This window comes from Passer domesticus, chromosome 2, assembly GCF_036417665.1.
Source record: "Passer domesticus isolate bPasDom1 chromosome 2, bPasDom1.hap1, whole genome shotgun sequence".
Taxonomy (NCBI): Eukaryota; Metazoa; Chordata; class Aves; order Passeriformes; family Passeridae; genus Passer; species Passer domesticus.
In genome coordinates, this window is record NC_087475.1 from 32,488,685 (window position 1) to 32,506,902 (window position 18,218).

General features: G+C 41.7%; 1 protein-coding gene across 6 annotated transcripts in view; it reads right to left on the reverse strand.

The window, feature by feature from the left end:
* Positions 1–8,543, reverse strand: part of UBE3A (ubiquitin protein ligase E3A) — a 50,475-nt gene extending 41,932 nt beyond the window's left edge. For 3 of the 6 annotated variants that reach the window (XM_064408143.1, XM_064408145.1, XM_064408140.1), the window contains exons 1-3: positions 8,104–8,543; positions 4,302–4,389; positions 1,587–1,654 (exon numbers count right to left, since the gene is read on the reverse strand). The gene's annotated coding sequence lies outside the window, so the exon portion shown is untranslated. Of the gene's footprint in view, positions 1–1,586; positions 1,655–4,301; positions 4,508–8,103 lie in introns of all 6 variants that reach the window. The other 3 variants (XM_064408144.1, XM_064408142.1, XM_064408141.1) reach the window with 2 other exon arrangements.
* Between the last annotated feature and the right edge of the window lie 9,675 nt (positions 8,544–18,218).

Sequence of the window (18,218 nt, forward strand, 5' to 3'; positions counted from 1 at the left end):
CATGCTGCCTTCCATGTAAAGCATCTTTCTGTTCACCAAATTCTTCAGCATGTCTGTTTAAATATAATTGATATTAAAACCAAGCAACCATGCAATTCTCTAGTACAACATTCAGCTTTTCTGATGTTCCATTAGTATTTATTACTCGCAACTTGTGGGGGATTAGAGGGAATTCTTAATCAATTTATGAAGCACATACCACTACAAGACTCTACGCATACATACAGTGGCAAGCAGTTAAACATCCAGAAGAAAAGCAGCCAGCAGGCATAATGGCAATAAAGAAATAATGGCTTAGGTTTGAAGAAGAGCCATCATACACAGAACTGGTATTGACACTGGAGAGCAAGAAGCGGGTGGGTGGTCCCAGTGGTGCTGTGGGTGCAAAAATGAATATACACTACCTGCCAGATGCCTGCTAGAGTAAAGGACCAATCTATACAATTCTCTCAGGAACATCTGGATTGTGACAATGTAACATTGTAGCTTTTTGAGAGACTTACAATTTTTAATTAGTACATACTACAGCTAAAGTTTCAGCTTAGAATTAACAGTTTTATTAGAGCCTGTCTATAGCTTCCTACGAAACAGAACTTAAAAAAACATCAAACAACTGCTCTGCAAATTTGAGATTTCTAAACTTTAAGTATATTTCTAAGTTAATTATCTCGAAAAGAAAAATCCAGACATTAACCCATGGCACAGACAACTCAGATCAGCTCCCCCACAATTTAAGTGGTTAAAAGAGAAAGTATACACATGGCTTAGGAACTGTTATTGAAATAACTACATACAATCTTGTATATGCATTAACAGACCTATTTAATATGGCAGAAAAATTAATTGTTGTTTTTCTCAATGCAGTGGTGCTAAAAGTTTCAAAAATTCTCAATGTACCAAGATGCAGAACTACAGAACTTAAAAAGACACTACAAAGTAGTGCAGTAACACCAGGTATTACTAGAGAACTACACCAAAATTAAGTTAGGAAATGGCAATTAAAATAACTACAAGTTCAAGTTCCAACCCTGCTACAATACATGTACATACTTTTAAGAAGGCTGGACATTTAAGAGCCTAGACATAAAAAGAGATACCATGTGCCATGGGTTTATGTTAACACTGCTAAAAAAGATTGTATTTCTGTATTTCCCAGCATTCTTATTTGTAAAGTTGACTTACACTGATGATTGCACAAATTTTCTGCAAGTTCTAAACTTCTTTTTCAAGTCATAGCCTCACTATGTTGAGTAGCGAATTAAAAAAAAACATACAGCTTTCAGAAACACACCAGTTCTTATCCAATCCATGGAGAAATAAATGGATGGTAGCAGCATGATGATGAGCTTGTTAAATCAAAAGGGAATTCACCAATGTTATATCATCAGTATTTATTTTCCCCAAGAAAATCAAGTAAGTCAGTTATGACTAAGTAATAGATATCATAGCTAAAAAGGGAAAATTTAATGTGTGCTTCTTCCTGAATTAATTTGCAACCTTTTTTTAAATCTCAGTGCAGGAAAGTATAATTATTTGCTGTTATAATTATTAGCATACAAACAATGTAAGTGGAAACATAAACATACCATATCTTTCCAGAGCTGCAGAATCTTGTTCTTTCAAATTCTAAAATGGACTTCTACAGTTCTTGTACCTATAATGCAAAACATTACAATTCAGTTCCTGTACTATGCTTCATGCTAATGTGAAGCTCCGTACAACTTCAAGACAACACATTCAAAAGTGCCTATTTGAATAGTCACAAATCTGCAACTAAAGGAAACACAGTGTCATAGAATATGTCTAGTCAGAAGGGACCTACAAGGATCATCATACCAAGCTCCCCACTCCTCGCAGGACTACCTAAAACTAAACCACATAAAACTAAATCACACCTCTCACAGAAAAGCACAACAGAAAATAATTATTATGTTAGATAAGCTACAAAAGCGTGAAGTTCATACACATAGTGTTCCCTATTCTTTCCCCTGTAGTGATGAAATAGAGTTTTATAATTCCATTCATCCAGTTCATTACAAATATCAATTTCCTTTCTCCTTCCCACCCCTTATTTTGTCCTTGTTTTTTCCTTTCTTTAAGAACTGGCATTTATAATAAGAAAAAAACCAAACACTCAGGAATCAAGACAGAACCAAATCTTTGTTCTGGGTGCATAAAACTGCTAGACTTCAGTATGCTTTTCTATAAATTTATTTATTTTCAGAGAAGTCATAATTAACAAGGTACTAAAACATACTTGAAAGATTTTCAACAAACACCTAAAAGCACAACCAGCCTCGAGGGAAAAGGTGAGAGAAACAGGCACGTATGCACATAACTAAAGAAAGACAGGGGTTGTGGATTCGCCATCACTGAAGGTGTTCAAAACCAAGCTGGATGGGGCTCTCAGCAACCTGGTCTAGGGAAAGGTGTCCCTGCCCATGGATGAAGCCTGTAGTTAGATTTTTTTCTTTAAGGTTCCCTACCAACCCAAACCATTCCGTGATTCTATGAAATCCACTAATTACTTTCCAAAAAAGTTAGTAATTTGGCACACATTTTCAGCACTGTGAAGATTTAATATATAATTTCATGGATTAAAACTCTATTAAGAACAAACAAATCCAATGCAGCTGATTTAGGCTGATCTCCAATATAGATCAGGGTTCCCACATAGGAAACCTCAATCTGGTTACCTTAATAGTACATTCAATTTTATTTTAGAAGATGGCAAACCAGTGAGAAATCATTTGGTGTCAGGGGCCAAATTCTTTATCAGGGAACTGTAATGGGGTGATCCTGGACCAGTTTTACCACTAAAGCTCCAAGCACTAACAATGTGAGCACACTCTTTTGTATTTAAAAAAAAATTAGTGATATAGGGCAGCCTACAAGTTTTGTGAAAAAGGACTGTTCTTTTAACAAACAATTCTACTAATTATGTAGCTTTCTGTACAGTAGGATTACTGTGTTAATGATACACAACTGTGTCAATAAAACTGTGCTTCCATACATAAAAACCAGAGGAAAAATTCATCTAAACAACGTGAGACAGTAACTGATGATTTTCCTATTTGCAAGTAGCACTTCCACTCCATATCCACAGCAGAAATCCAAGATACCTTATATTCTACTAAAGAATAATTCTTCATTATGTGGTGCCATTAGACAAACTCAGAAGTATTCTGACAAATGCAACCAATATTTTCACAGCTAGTGTCACAGGACTTCCAGATTCAATGTATACATTTGTTCCTGTACAGACATAGAGCAGTGTCATCTGTATAAAATTCTCTCATTCTCCTCTAAGATACAGAAGCACAAATTTTAAGTATGCACAGAGTAGGAGGAGAGCACCAAGTACAGCTTGAAAAAGTATTGCAAATACATCTACCAGAGTTCTTATGATTATTGCCCGGCAACAGGGACAAAAAAAAAAAAAGGTTCCCAAAAGAACTGAAGCTATGGAGTAGTGTAGGACCATACAGCTGAGAGAGGAAACAAGACCACAATGGAGGAGATGTAGACAGGTTATTTGCATAATAATACACAGCACCAGAAGCGCAAATCCAACAACACAAAACTGAAGTTCCTGGACTTCCAGTTCTTCTCCTTCAGTCTCTCCCCAACAGCTATCACTGCAGAGAACAGAGTTCAGCAGTCTACTAAGTCTAAAGTCTACATTCACTCAAAAGACTACATGACAACACAAAAGGAAATAAGGCTCTGTAATGCTTGTCTAAAAGGAATGAAAATTATTTAATGAAGTCAGATGTACGTCAACATTCACCTTCAGGATACTTAATTAGCACTAAGCCACATCTGCCTAAAAAAATGCAAATAACAATATGACTTAAAGCTTGGCCAACCTTATTGCTTCCATGCCACATTAAAAAAAATCATGATTGATCATGTGACCAGAACCAAAAAGCTGCATATCAAGCAGTCAAGTGGCACATCAGTTTAAGTTGTCCTATATCCACCACCATTGTAATGCACCTCTGAGTGACAGTGCCACTTCTGTCCTACTACAGAAGATAAACGTGATTCTCAGAAGCAAGTTATGTTAGTACACAGAGCATGTTTTTAAAGTTATTTGAATGGATGCAAACAGCAATGCTTATCAATGAAAAGTACTGGTACAGCTACATACTGTGAATGCCCTTCTCAACCACCAGATCAAAAAAAAAAGCATTCTAAGCTCTGCTTTGCTAACTAGAAGTTTCTCTAAGAAAAACAATATATACTTCTGTTCTAAGGAAATGCAAGTAGCTTCAGAAGAAGCAGATCACCCCTCTTACCTAAGATAGTGAAGTGAGGGTCCAGAAGGAAGCCACCCATTTAGTTCCACTCAGCAGAACAACTGCAGCTTCTCCTAATTCTTCACCACTGTAAAACATGGGTAAAGAACCATGCAGGACGGTAATGGAAAGAGTATCGGTAAAGACTGACTTCCACCCCCTTCCTCCATTCAGCAGTTTGCATAATACAGGGAAGCAGGCTCAACCTATTAAAGTAAGTAAGAAGTAGTTAATGCTTCCTTTAAGAGATTCATTCATGAGAGTATTTGTTAGACAGAACTATGATAATATTTAATTTATAATGTAATTTTGCACCCAGCAAGTTATTTTGTCAATAAACTCTATCCCTCCTAACCACAGGAAGGTGCAGCTATTCAAAAATAGCAATTTAAAGTGCTATTTAGTCAGATGTTACATTGCCAAACCTGAATCCTGAATCTCAACATTATTTTTCATATTCTTCCTATGAGGTTATTTTCCTGAAGAAATGTGTCACCAGCTGCTGTAGTTACTGAAGTGTTGCTTCGTTGCAAAATGTTACCTTTAGACTGTATTTGCTGACTTTCTGCTAACCAACCAGATATGTTACACACATTACTATTCCCATGAACCAGCTTTTTTCCAAACTTTAATTCACAGGCAACACAGCTTTATGAGGCCATCAGGCACTGCCTACTAATACAAGAAGTTAAAGCAATAAATGTTAAGGTCAAAGTATTTAAAGTGACAAAATTCACTTCAAACATGAGATTTCCTCACTGCTGTTGTCTCTGGGAACCAGCTTATAGAACTTCTGGGAGGGAGGATTTATTTTTTTTTTTTTAGAAAGTAAACAACATACTCTAGATTTTTTTCATTACAGACCCTGATAGTAAATGTATTACTCCCCTCCTTCCAGGTACAGGTCATAATTTGATTAGTGACAGAAAAACTTTTAACACTGCTTCTCTAAAAAATTCACAGCTACCTTAAATACACTGCATACTTCAGAAAAATTGTAAAACACACCTCCTTTGTTTAAAAATCAATATAAATTCATTAATTAGAGTGAAGACTTGGCCTACACTGCCAGAAAGGAAGATTGATGCTGGAAATAGGATCTATGCCTACATACTTAATGAATTATATTCCTTTTTCCCTCAATTGCATGTTCTATTTTTAAAAATTAGTGGCCTTCATCTTCAGGTGTATGGGTAGACTGATGTGGGGAGGGAGAAAGACATTTCCTGCATTTAAAAGAAGATTAATTCTCTCTGGACATTCACTAAGTAAACGAAAACTAAAGTAACAGGGCGGGGGGGGGGGGGGGGGGGAATCTTTCCTGCACAGCAAAAATTAGGATGGTGCTAATTTACAAACACATAAAAAATGAATTATTTCCATGGTAAGTGTCATGTCATGAACTATGCTAATCACTGTTTATAGAAAATGTTATATGTTTATACATGTTCACAATTAAACATGTTTATAACTTAAAACTCAACTCTGGTTAAGCAGAACCTGTGAATTCTGAGAACTGGGGAAGAATATGTCAACAAAGGAGATAATCATAGTGAAACAAGCATGATTTTATACTGTGCATGCTGGGTCCTGGTGGTACACATAACATTTTATATTTTCAAAAGAGAAGTTAAATGATATGAAAAAGAATCAGGTTTATTTTCTCAAGTTGATTAAAATGACTGGGGACTATTTCCAGGTGCTCTAACAGGCTGAGAACATCCCTAGATGTATTCAAAATATACACACAGTTTCCAATTCCATTCACAAAAGAATCATCGTTCCCATGTTTTTAAACAGCAGCAGCAATTTTTAAAAAAGGAAAAGACCAGAAGTCTTGCTTGTTATTTTAAAAAAAGGATCAAATCCACACAACTTTAGAGCTCTGAGGAGGACTTGGACTGAGAAATTTAGGCTTTAAAACACACTGCTGTTCAAGCCTGACTTTTTTTACCAAGTCACAGAACTATACCCTGAAATAAACCCAAACAAATTCAAATACTAATTTTGCTAGCTAGTTTGTTGCTTTTGTTTCTATATTCTTGGGAGATGCTCAGGACACTCCAATGAGGAGAAAGAGCAAACCCCTCCGATAAAAAAATGAACTTCTTAATTCCAGCAGGAAAGATGCTATATTGAATAGCAAACATTTAGAGTGGAATGGAAGTTATTTATAAAAGAGAGATGAAGCATCTATAACATTGTACAGAAATAATTTAAATTAAAAGTATCAGCTCTGTAAATGTAACTAGGGGACTAGGTTTTCTTCCACTACTTTTCTGTACTGAGTTGACAGAATAATACTGCACTACAACCTGCATCTGTTCTAAAAGACAAACATGTGTGATAGTTTTCTCTGCACATCCATATCAGTTTAGCAATACACATTTCCTACTTTCAATTCAATACACTCAATTAAACTGAGTTTTGCCACATTTTCAAATTTCTCAAAAGTACCTTCAACTGTTTCCACAATGAAAGGCCACAGCTATTCAGAGCCAACATCTAAACCAAGCAATTTGTGAGAACTGTTAAGCCCATTTTCCAACAATTTTCATTCTTATCAAGTAGTACAACTCTCTCTATCTCCAACACTTCCCTCTCCCCCCATCGTAAGTGTCTAACAACACAGAACAAGTCAGAGTGTGGCTTCTTCCTTAGCAGGTAATCTCTCTAACTGGATGCTATTTGCATGAATTAGGAACTTAATCTTATCTTTTAGACCTCTCCCTTTCAAACCAGTCAGCTAGTCAAAAAAAAAAAAGAAGAAAAAGAGAAAGAAGATAAATTGACAATACAATCATGCAGGTCGTTCTTTGTTAAGAAATCAAAGCTAAAATCGGGTACAATTTTCCACTGAGAAACTTTCTGTAGACATGCAAGAAGCATGATAAAACCACTCTGTGAAGCTGATTTCTCACAGGGCTTCAGGTTTGCAGACTCTTACTGAAGCAGGTAAGTTTCCATACAGAGGGACCATCCCTGAAGTGATGTGTAAGACACACATTTAGCCCCAGAATTAGACCAACACATTACACAGAAGGAAACAGAAACAAGTATTTCCATTAACTGCAGAAAAAAGAAAAGGAATAACTACAAGTCTATAAATTACAGGTTCTTGTCACTTAAAGGAGAATTGTGAAACATGTTTCGTTTCTTAAACAGTAGTAACTGCTTAAGAATGACCACAACACATCACCTTAGACATCAGATTTACAAATCAGCAGTGAAGTGTAACAATCCCTTAACAGAAATACTGTAGATATGTTTAAAAACTCAAGCCCAGAAAGTCCTGCAGCCAGGAGCGACAGATCACATGCATCAACAAGGCAGCCTGCTCACAGGTTCAGATCCAACTCTTCAGCCTGGACCGAAGGTAACACGAGCAAAGTGCTCAGACCCACTTGGTCAGGCAGGCCTGGCCATTATTTAAGAGACCCTCGCAGCACCTCCCATTCCGGCAGCCGCCCGCGCCGACAGCCCCGCGCCGTCCCATGCCCACAGCAGCCCCGAGGGGTAGTCACCGAACCGGGAAACTGAGGCAGGGGCAGGCTGGGTTCACCCAAGGTCGCCTAGCGAGCCCGCTCTCCCGGGGGGCGGGAGAAGCTCGGAGCCGCCCGGCCGGCCTTCCCGGGGCGGCCCCGCGCCCAGGTGTCTGACGGCGCGGAGCGACAGGAGCCCGGGGCTGCCGCCTTCCCCTCCCCGGCGCGGGGGAGCTGGCACGGCCGCCTCCCTCCCCTTCAGGGCCGGCGTGAGCCGGGCGCCATCCCCGCTGCCGGCCCTGCGCAGCGCTCACACCGACCTGGGCGCCTCGGCTGCTGCTCCCGGCCGCTCCCGCCGCCGCTGCCGCCCGGGCTCATGCGGGGGCCGCGCCGCACTCGGGGCCGGGCCGCGGGCGAGAAGGAGGCGCCGCCGCTGCTGCTGCTGCCGCCGGAGCCGCGGCCTGGCGGGGCGGGGAAGGCGAGGCGGGCGGGCCGGGCCGGGCGGGCGCGTCTGCTGCTCCTGCTCCTGTGTCGGCCGGGCCGCGCTCAGCGCGAGCCCCGCGCCTCCATCTTGGGACAACGCGGATGTCGGCGCGGCGCAGGCTCGGGGCGCGCGGCAAGGAGGGAGGGAGAAAAGGAGGGAGGACCGGCCGTGTCCCGGCGTGCAGCGCGGGCGGGGGCGAGGCGAGGCGGCGGCGGCGGCGCGCTACCCACCGCGGGCAACCATAGAGAGCTGCCGGGCCGCGCCTTCCGGCCGTGTGCACTGGCGGCGGCGCCCGGCGGAAGAGCGGGGCAGCGGCGGCGCCTGCGCGCCCGCGCGCGCGAGGCGGGGGCCGCCATGTTGGAAGAGGGCAGCGCGGGGCCGCGGGCGGGGGGCGCCGGGCAGGCGGGCGCGCGGGGCGGGGCGGGGCTCGCGGCTGCGCGTGCGCTCGCGCCGGGTGGGGCGCTGTGAGGGAACAGGGGCGAGTGGGACGGGCGCGGCTGTGCACACACGTACGCACACGTACACACACACATATATACGTGTACACAAGCATCTGCAAATATACATATAGACGCGGGTGCAACACGCTGTGACCCGCACACAGACACACACAGGTGCCCAGGGAGGCCGGCGGGCAGTGCAGAGCCTGGTGGCAGTGCACAGCGAGAGGCCGTCGCTGCCCTGGGCAAGGAGAGCGGCCGCAACCAGCTCCGAGTCCCTCGGCAGGTCCCCGCCGAGCTCCACCGGAGTCCAGCCTGTCTGCCCGGCCGCGTGGCAGCCCGCCCGGGGTTTATCGGGCTTAATCTGGGCAGGGAGCCGTGGCCGGCTGGCAGAAGGGAGCAGTGGAAGGGGAGCGGCCGGTGGGTGACCTCTGGAGAGGAGCCCATGCTGGAGCCATGAGTCAGCCAAGGCCTGAGAGGACAGGCAGTGCCAGGCCTGGCCAGCCCTGCCGTGTCCAGGGGAACAGAGGACGGAGAGCCAGAGCTGGGTGACCCATAGGTGGCAAAGCGTGAGGACAGCCTTGTTGTCCCAGCCTGCAGCGCTGGGCAGAGAGCCACCACGGTGTAAATTTAGGTCATCAAATGCCTGGTGTTATTGAAACCTAGCACCCTGGGGGGCACAGAGGGCAGAGCTGGCTGGTCGGGCTGGAAGGGTCAGGGACTGGGACCCGGGGATGCAGCCTGCAGGCTGGGTAACACACCCTCTGCTCCTGAGCAGCCCTGCCTGACACCTGGCTCTCCCCTCTGCCCCATGCATAATTTTTCCGTGTCCTCTTGGGTTCCTTCCCCTACCTTCACCCAGGCCTATGCGTTGCAAGTACGCTTACTGTGGGATGTTAAAAGCACGAGTAAAAGTTTTGTTTTGGCAGGTGAGTGTTAAAAGCAGTTCGATTAAATAATTTTAAAACTGGGAAATGCATGCAAAATTTTACTTTTTTTGGACATTGACCTTTTAAAGCTTGAAATATATGGAGCTACAAGCATAGAAGAGGAGAAAGAATAAGTTAAAAAAAAGGAAAATAGATCAGACTCTTTTCTATGTTATCCCTTAATAAAGGCAATTAAATAGAGGTGCTTCTCTTTAATTAGAGAGATTATGTTTGTTTTGTTTTGAAAAGCACAGACTAGAAATATGAGTAGTTCTCAAATGCTAGAATAAGCTGTTAAAACCATAAACACAAATTCTCAAAAATATGATACTAAAGCCAGGTTCTGGGCTAGGAAAGAGGTGTTTAGGAGGACATGTCTTCTTGGGCACACTTTTGCAAGACCTATTGTGTTTGTTGCAGGGTAAGACCAGTGGACTCAAATGGCATTATTGCAAATCCGTGCACAGAGTCCTGGTGCTTGCAGAGGACATGGTGGGCAGGGTGTACCATTGAAATATTAAGACTGAATGAAGTATTCTTATACTTCAGTGTGGTCTGAAAGCAGGGTGCATTGCTGTGTTCAGATGGACATCGGTAATCATCTAAAAATAATCACTGGCATGAACACAGCCTTCTGCATCTGGAGGCTCTCCCACATAGCAGCAAAACCTGCCAACTTTCATGTATTAAAATTTCAGATTCAGGCCAAAGTTTATTGTGCCATGATTTTTCCTGTTACCTCAGAAGCAGTAATATTGAAAAAACTGCATCTGGAAAATGCACTGTCTTGCTCCTTTTCCCTTGCTCTGTTGCAGAGCCCACATGTCCAGTCCTTACCTCTTGCTTAACTGTAAAGATGCTATGTCCAAGTAAACTTCTGCTCTCTTCTTACCTACAGAACCTTCTCTTCTCAGCTCAGGCTGGTCAGGCATTATTTGCTTTCGGTATATGGTGTTATTCAAACCTAGGCTGGCTTTTCCCAGTCTGGAAGTTCTTGACCTTACCGTGTCTGGAAATAATCTCCCAGACTTTCAGGTGAAGCTGCTCAGCTGTGTCCTCCTTGATATCCTCAGATCTCCTTGCTTGCAGCCCTTGGGGACCTCTCACAGACACTGTGACTATTGAGAGATGGCAGAAGGTGGCTTCACAGTGACATTGGCCAGCTCTGTGTCATCACTTGCCATCTGATCCCATGAGCTTACATATGTCCAGTTTACCTAATGTGTCTCTAACTTCATGCTCCTCATCCAAGAACGGCATCTTTCTCCCTCAGGCTTTGCTTCTATCCATGAGGATCTGGGAGCTGCAAGAGTACACCATGCCAGCAGTGATGTGCTCTTTTCTGTGTACCTTGCCGCTGGTGCTTTGTTCCATTTAGGATCAATGCCACAATTTCCTTAATCCTCTTTTTGCTGCTGATATACCTATTGATGCTCTTATATGTCCTTCGGATCCCTCACCTGTTTCAACTCCAGTTTAACTCTGGCCTTCACAATTTTCTCCCTGCATACTGAGGTGATAGTACTAACAAATTTACTGGAATTTATGGCAGTCAGTCATTGCATGGGAGATGTCTCCATAACTTTTATCAGGACATTGGGTCATCTTCTTGTTTCCTTATAGCAGAAAAGACCAGTATCCAAGATAGGACACAATTGATTTATACGATGATGGTGTTTTTAAACCCTAAGTGTTTCCAAATAGCAGCTGACACTTGTTTGGGTTTTTTGGCCATTTGAAACCATCAGTTGCATTTATTTTGATGGATTGCAATCCTGAGATCTTGTCCCATGTTAGTAATGAGCAGTTCCTAACCCATCTCTGCTCTGAGGTGATATAGTGTAGATGTGTCACAGGTTTTCTTCTGGAGAAACCATGCAATTATGAGGAAGGAGCAGATGAAATGTGAGCAGCAGGATGCATTGAGCTGCTGTGGACGCTGGTGGTTATTTATTGCACTGGCTAGATGCAGAGGTAGGGGAAGGAGACTTTTCTGAAAAGGATGCAGGTGTGGGAAGACTCCCCTTCTGTTTTGAGATGTGGGACAAATCACACTGGCAGTGAACAGGCGGAAAATGATACATTAAGGAATATGCCCCAAACCAATTGCAGTACAACAGTATTGTACAGATGACCAAACTGCATGACAGATTTTGTTTTGATTCTGCTGGGACAAGTTGCCATTTAGGGAGAAATACTAGATCACTTTTAGGTTTTGTAGCATGTGTTTGGGGCTTCTTTTTTTACTTTGAGATAGTGTGACTAGCAGTAGACTAATTGTGGCCATTGATGTACCTAAGCTGCTTGTGTTACAATGGGGACAGTTGTACTTTCCTGCCTCATTTAAGTGTGTTACATATTCTGAAGTGATGAGTTACTAGGGTGCAGAAATGCTTTTGCTACCATGAGTGCTTTCAGCTACTTTACATTGGTATAGCCAGCTGCTGGAAAGCAACTGTATCTGCCCAGCTGAGCAGGCTGGGAATTTGGGGAAATGTGACTGGAACTCCCAGTGGAAAGGCCACCACTCCCTCCCTGCTTCCTTGCTAATCCCTGCAACTCTAGGGACTGCTTATGGACTGCAGCTGAAGAGAACAAATGGTTTGACTGTCTTTTGCAGTGATCCCTTCACAGAGCAGGCTCTGGTGAGATGCTTCAATTACATTATTGAAGTAATGCTTGGTAAAAGAGTAAAACTCATCTGTTATGGCTAATAACTTGGTCATGAAGTGAAAGTCCTGCAGAAAATCTAGTTTTAATATCTGAATATTTGGAAACAAATAGGTTTTTTTAACTGCTGAAGGGAACAAATACAATTTGTCTCGCAGACAGGTTGTATGGAATAGGCCGTTGTTCCCAGCAGGAGGAAAAAGGCTTTAAAAATAGAATCCCAAGCCTCATCCACAATTTACTTATGATGCTGGAGAAATGCCATCGTGAACCAAGTCTGCTGCATATTAATTTCAGTAATGTTGATATCTCACTTCAGAACTTTGTAGCAAATAATTTCCTGTCTTTGTAAACACACATAGAGTGCTATGTGTGTTCTGTTCTCATTTAATTTGAAAACCCCAATATAAATGGTTTGATAATACTTTTTTTGGCATTCATTTCACAAGTTATGCGAGTGAAAATTAGATAGTGAAGCTCTGCAAGTGTAACCCCTTAGGAAATAGGGGTGCACTGAAGCGTACAGAGACTTTGTGAGTCAAGCCAAATGCTTTAGCATCCCTTTGCAGATAAAAAGATAAGGGATGGGAAAAGGTCATCAGTGATGGAATGAAATACTGAAGTTTTGAGTTAGGGCTTAGTCTGGGCAACCAGAAGATTCAAGAAATCCCCTTTATGCAGGCATTTCTGAAGGGCTGTGCATACTTCTGAGTCCTGAAAAGCAGACTTGTTCTCCCTTTTCTCTATACAAATAGATGATTTGGTTAAGCTGTGATGTGAAGGTTCATGTCATCTTGAAGTGGCTCCTGTTTCTGAAGACTTATCTTGATTGAGTGAGGTTGTTTCAGTTCCTCCCTGTAAGCTGAGGGAGGTTTCACAATTCATTTGCTGAAATAAGCTTGTCAGGGAGAGTCTTGTTTCCCTGAATGCTTTGCCCAGCCCAGTGGCCTCTGGAAGGAAATAGGGTGAAAGGAGAAGCAGCTCACATGCACATCTTTTTCTCCAAGTCCAATGTATCATCTTTCTGCAAGCCTTACACTTAGGTCCTCCAGTCTTCTTGTAGATGGAGCAGAATACAGGCAATTTCAGTTCTTTCTCAGGGGGTGAGAGGTTTGTGGTTTGCTGCAGGTTTTCATCACATTTCCGTTGGTCACCTGTGCACATGAACTGGAACGGCTCTTTTTTGACCGTTCTGCAGTTTTTGGTGGGTTTTTTTTGCCTTTTTACTTGCTGTTGTGCTGTATTACATATTTTTCTACATTTAAAGTCTGGCCCTGGTTCCTGACATATCTGTTTTCAGAAATAAGTCTTGAGCAATTGTAGCTGTGAAAGATGCTTAGGAGCAATGCTTTTGTTTACTCAGAGATTTTGTGGGGACACCTTGTTTTGCAGCACTCAACACAGCTGAAGCTGCCTTACATTACATACCTGTGCAGGTTTGGGCTAGCCATTGTTTTGGTTGTAGAAGAGGAGCCTGACTGACAGCTGTTTTTCTGACCACATGCTTACTTTTTTTTTTTTTTCCTAAGATATATATAGAAGTCTGATTTGCTGAGCAGAGCAAAATGGCTTTGTACAATTAATATGACGTGCTTAATAATGCTTGGAAGGATGCAGGCAACTGCATTTATAAATCTGCCATGGCCAAAAAAAAAAAAAAAAGTAAAATTTGACAAGCAATCCCAGTGCAAATATGTGTTTTTGTAAAAAAGGGACCACATAGTGCCTAGTTGTAATGTTGCTTTTGAGAAAAAGCACTATTTTTCCAAGAGAACTTGTGTCATGCCAGAAACTCACTTTATCCTTGGATTATCCTACACAGTGACCAATTTAATTTATGACTTTTTTTTTCTTCTTTGTAATTTTAATGTCATTATTACTTTCCTATTTAAACAGCTCATTCCTTGAATACAGAGTATGGTTTGGTTATTAGCACTGCAGTGGCACCTTGGTGAAATCAGGTTCAACCAGCTCTCCATATTTTTCCCAGTCTATAAATGACTTTTAAAAGGTCATCATGACATAATTGAAAAGTTGAAGGCTCAGGTAATTAGCATCAATATTCAGCTTTCTCCACCCAGTGTTTTATAAGGCGCTTTACTATTACTGTTGTCTGGGGAGGTTTCAATTTGAAAAGGGCGTTCACAAGGGGCATCTGCATGAAGATGAAACCTTATTTATCTTGATAAGAAATAGCATCAGCCACAGCTCCAACATGTCTTGTCTTAGGTTAAAGAGGATGTTAGAAGACAAGCCTATCCCCCATCCTTTCTTCAGCAGCAGTACTTGTTTTACTGTAGATGTTGCCATGACAGATCACACCACTACAGCCACACACCAAGTTCAACCTCCTGTAGCTATAAGGACCTACCCTGCAGTATGACCTTACTCTAAAGGTAGAATGTACAACTCACAGCATTTCTTCAGCCGTGTATAAACATCAGATGCTTGGCTGGCTGCCCCTTTCAGGAAAACAAGGGGAAGAGGATGGAGAGCTGAAGCTGCTTTATGTGCCTTGTCATAGTGAATTGACTAGGTTTAGTATCAGATGGAAGTTTAATTCCTGTATTTTGTGTCCTGCTGCCTGTCTTACTTCCAAAGAATATCAGAGGAGGAGGAAGAAGGACAAGGGTCTAGGAGGCATTGGTCATTGAAGAGTGTACCTGGGGAGAAGAGGATGAAAATGTTAATTTATTGTCAAAGAGGGTATGACTGTGTTTGAACCCAGAGGTTAAAAGTAGTACAGTTTGTTTGTGTCCTGAGGCAACCACTATCCCCAGTGCCAAGCTCTCCACAGAAGTTTAGGATTGAAAGACACCACACAGATAAAGTTTTGTGCTTGGGGTCCCACTAGAGTGTGTTGGAGGCTGAATCTGACCCATGTGAACTTGACATGTGACCCTGTCACACCTCTTAACCCCAGAACTGGAATTTATTCTAGACTGGTAATACCCATATTGCAGAAGAGATCACCCAGGCTATTTTGTATCCAGCAAAAGCATTCAAAAAGTGTTTAATCTGGCAGAGCATTGACCATCTATCCTGTTCCTATTGATCCAAATACTGCCCAAACATAGATCTGTGGTAAGGGGTCTTGTTTGCATTTGTTCTTTTGCTTTTAGTTTTTCTTTCTTGATTTGGAATTTTTTAAACTTAGAAAATAAAACTTTCTGTCTGGCATGATAAATAAATACAGCTGTTTTCACTGAGAAGGTAAAAACCTCTGTGACAGAGAAAAGTCAGTTTAAAATATGCTTGAGTTTTTCCCTGAATAAGCACTGAAATGTTTCGCCCTTGGGATGGACATAGACCTTGGACTTTTACCAAGGTGCTTCAGAGATCCTTGCTCTCACTGCTTTTCTCTTTCAAATATGATGACTGGAGCTGTCTGGATGCAAGACTCATTTGAAGTAAAAATAAATATATTTTAAAACAGGATCCTCATTTTCTGGTCTTTCAGAAAGTCTGCTAAGGTATGATACAGTTTTTGGCTCTGATTTTCTAGGCTGGTTTTTAATCTGTGTAAACTGTGAAATGCTGATTTTATTTTATTTACATGGAAAAGACCAAGCTTGTGAGTAAATTATTGTGTTGCTAAAGATCTGATAAGCTTTTTAGTACTAGTTCTTTCCTAACCTTCAGTAGTCATTTATTGCAGGTACTTAAAAATAAAACCAGCCACTTAACTTTGTTTGGAGACATTGAAGAAGAAATATAGAGCTCTTTATGCACAAGGGACTCAGATTCAAACAGATACAATGAATGTTAATTGTGACTTCTTGTCATGTTTTCCTTTGTAAGCCTAAAAGTTCCTTGACAGCCTTGAAATTGTGGAAAAAATATTTTTGAAAGCCACAGAGAAGATGTGATTCTGTGCTCTGAAGGGCTGAACTGACACCACTTTTACAGAAGGGAGCAATGGGGGAGTGCTTCTATGATTCTTCACAAGTAACATCTGATTTAAGAAGTATCCCTCACCATGCCAGAGAGGAGATTGAAAATTAATGTAATCTCACGTGTCTAAATTGATCAAAATTGATGTCATTGCAGACTTAAAGGCATAGTAAAGCTGGATGAGCACTCACAAGGCAAGGTAGGGTAAAACCCTTAAACAATGTAGGTCCTGTAACAGTGGACATCACAGCATGCTCTGCTGGGTTGCAGCTCCATTCATTTGCTGTATGAACAAGACTGGATGTTTGTCTCTTATTTAGGGTTTCTTACCTGTACTGACCATAAAGGAGGTGAAAATGAAAAGTTAATTTTCAATTGGTGTTCTGTTGGACCCAAAGTACTGGGAATTGCATCTTTGAAACTCAGTCACAAACTCCTGTGTTGGAATGGATAATTTTCCTTCAAAACACAGATTACCCTCTCCAGCTTGGAGTGAACAGCTGAAAATTGCTGAAGAATCTCTCCCTTGGAATGAATGGAAATGTGGCAAAATGCATTGTGTAGGATGGGAAGGTTATGTCTTACTAAAATATACACACTGAACTGATGTTATTAAGACTTGCATGTTGCATTCCAGGAGGAATATCCTTCAGTTTCCAATTTTGGTTAATTCCATGCTTACAAATACTGTTATGCTCTTCATTCTTAAACTAAATTAATGAGCCCCTAAATGTAGTAAGTATCACCCCACTACTTTTTTCCCCCCCTTATCCATAAAAATACTCCTACTGAACTCAAAAGCAAGATTTACACAAGAAAATCTTTTCCCTGAGAGTGGATACTGCAGCTTGATTTCCCTGTCAAAGCTGCAGATTTTTCAAAAGCTTGTTTATAGGGTACTCAGCTAAGAGTTGTATAGCACAAGTAAGTGCTTGCAATAGTTTATGAACTGGAATTAAAATTGTACCATTATTTCTAATACTATAATGCTTGTGATGCTGGAAATAGTATTTTCATACAGCATGTCATATGCTTCATAACTAATTAAGATATAACTAGCTGTCATGTCTAAGCAATCTTTCTTTTTTCCCCCTTTTTTATTGTCTTCAAGCAAAATTATGCCAAACCTGTGAACTAAAAATAGATTAAAATAATATCAAAATTAGTGTCAAAACACTCAGGTTTGGACATGATCTCTGAAGTTTAACGCAAACTGAAGTTCTGATCCACAGTTTTATTGTGATCAAATGTGATACATTATAATACAATATAATACATGGGATACATCAAATATAGGATACATAAGGGACAATGGCTTTCTTCTTCAGGTTGAACTTTCCTTAGGTACTGGTTTTATCTGGGGTAGAGTTAATTTTCTTCACAGTGGCTGATATGGGGCTATGTTTTCAATTTGTGCTAAACACAGAGTTGTTAATATAAAGATGTTTTTTTTATTGGTGAGCAGAGCTTACACAGAGCCAAGGTCTTTTCTGCTTTTCCTACTGCCAGGTTGGTGTGAAGACTGAGAGTCCATGGGAAATTTAGGAAAGACATAGTTGTGACAGATGACCAAACTGACCAAAGGCATATTCCACACCATACAACATCCCTCCCTGTACGGAAAGTGGAGGGAAGAAGGAGGAACAGAAAGACATTTGGATTGATGGCATACACCTTCCCAAGTCACCATTGTGCATGATGGAACCCTGCTGTCCTGGAGATGGCTGAACATCTGCCTGCCTGTGGGAAGCAGTGAACTAATTTCTCCTTTTGTTTTGCTTCCATGCATGGCTTTTGCCTTTCCTATTAAACTGTCTATATCTCAGCCTGTGAGGTTTCTGGCTTTTACACTTCTGATTCTTTCCCCAGTCCTGCTGGTGGGGGAGTGAGCAAGTAGCAGCATAGGGTTTGGCTGCTGGCTGGGGTTAAACCATAACACCTTAGAGGAAGAAAAGACCTGTCATGCTGTCCCACAGAGGACATCATGAGATGTCATCACAGACACAGAGGGCATGTGT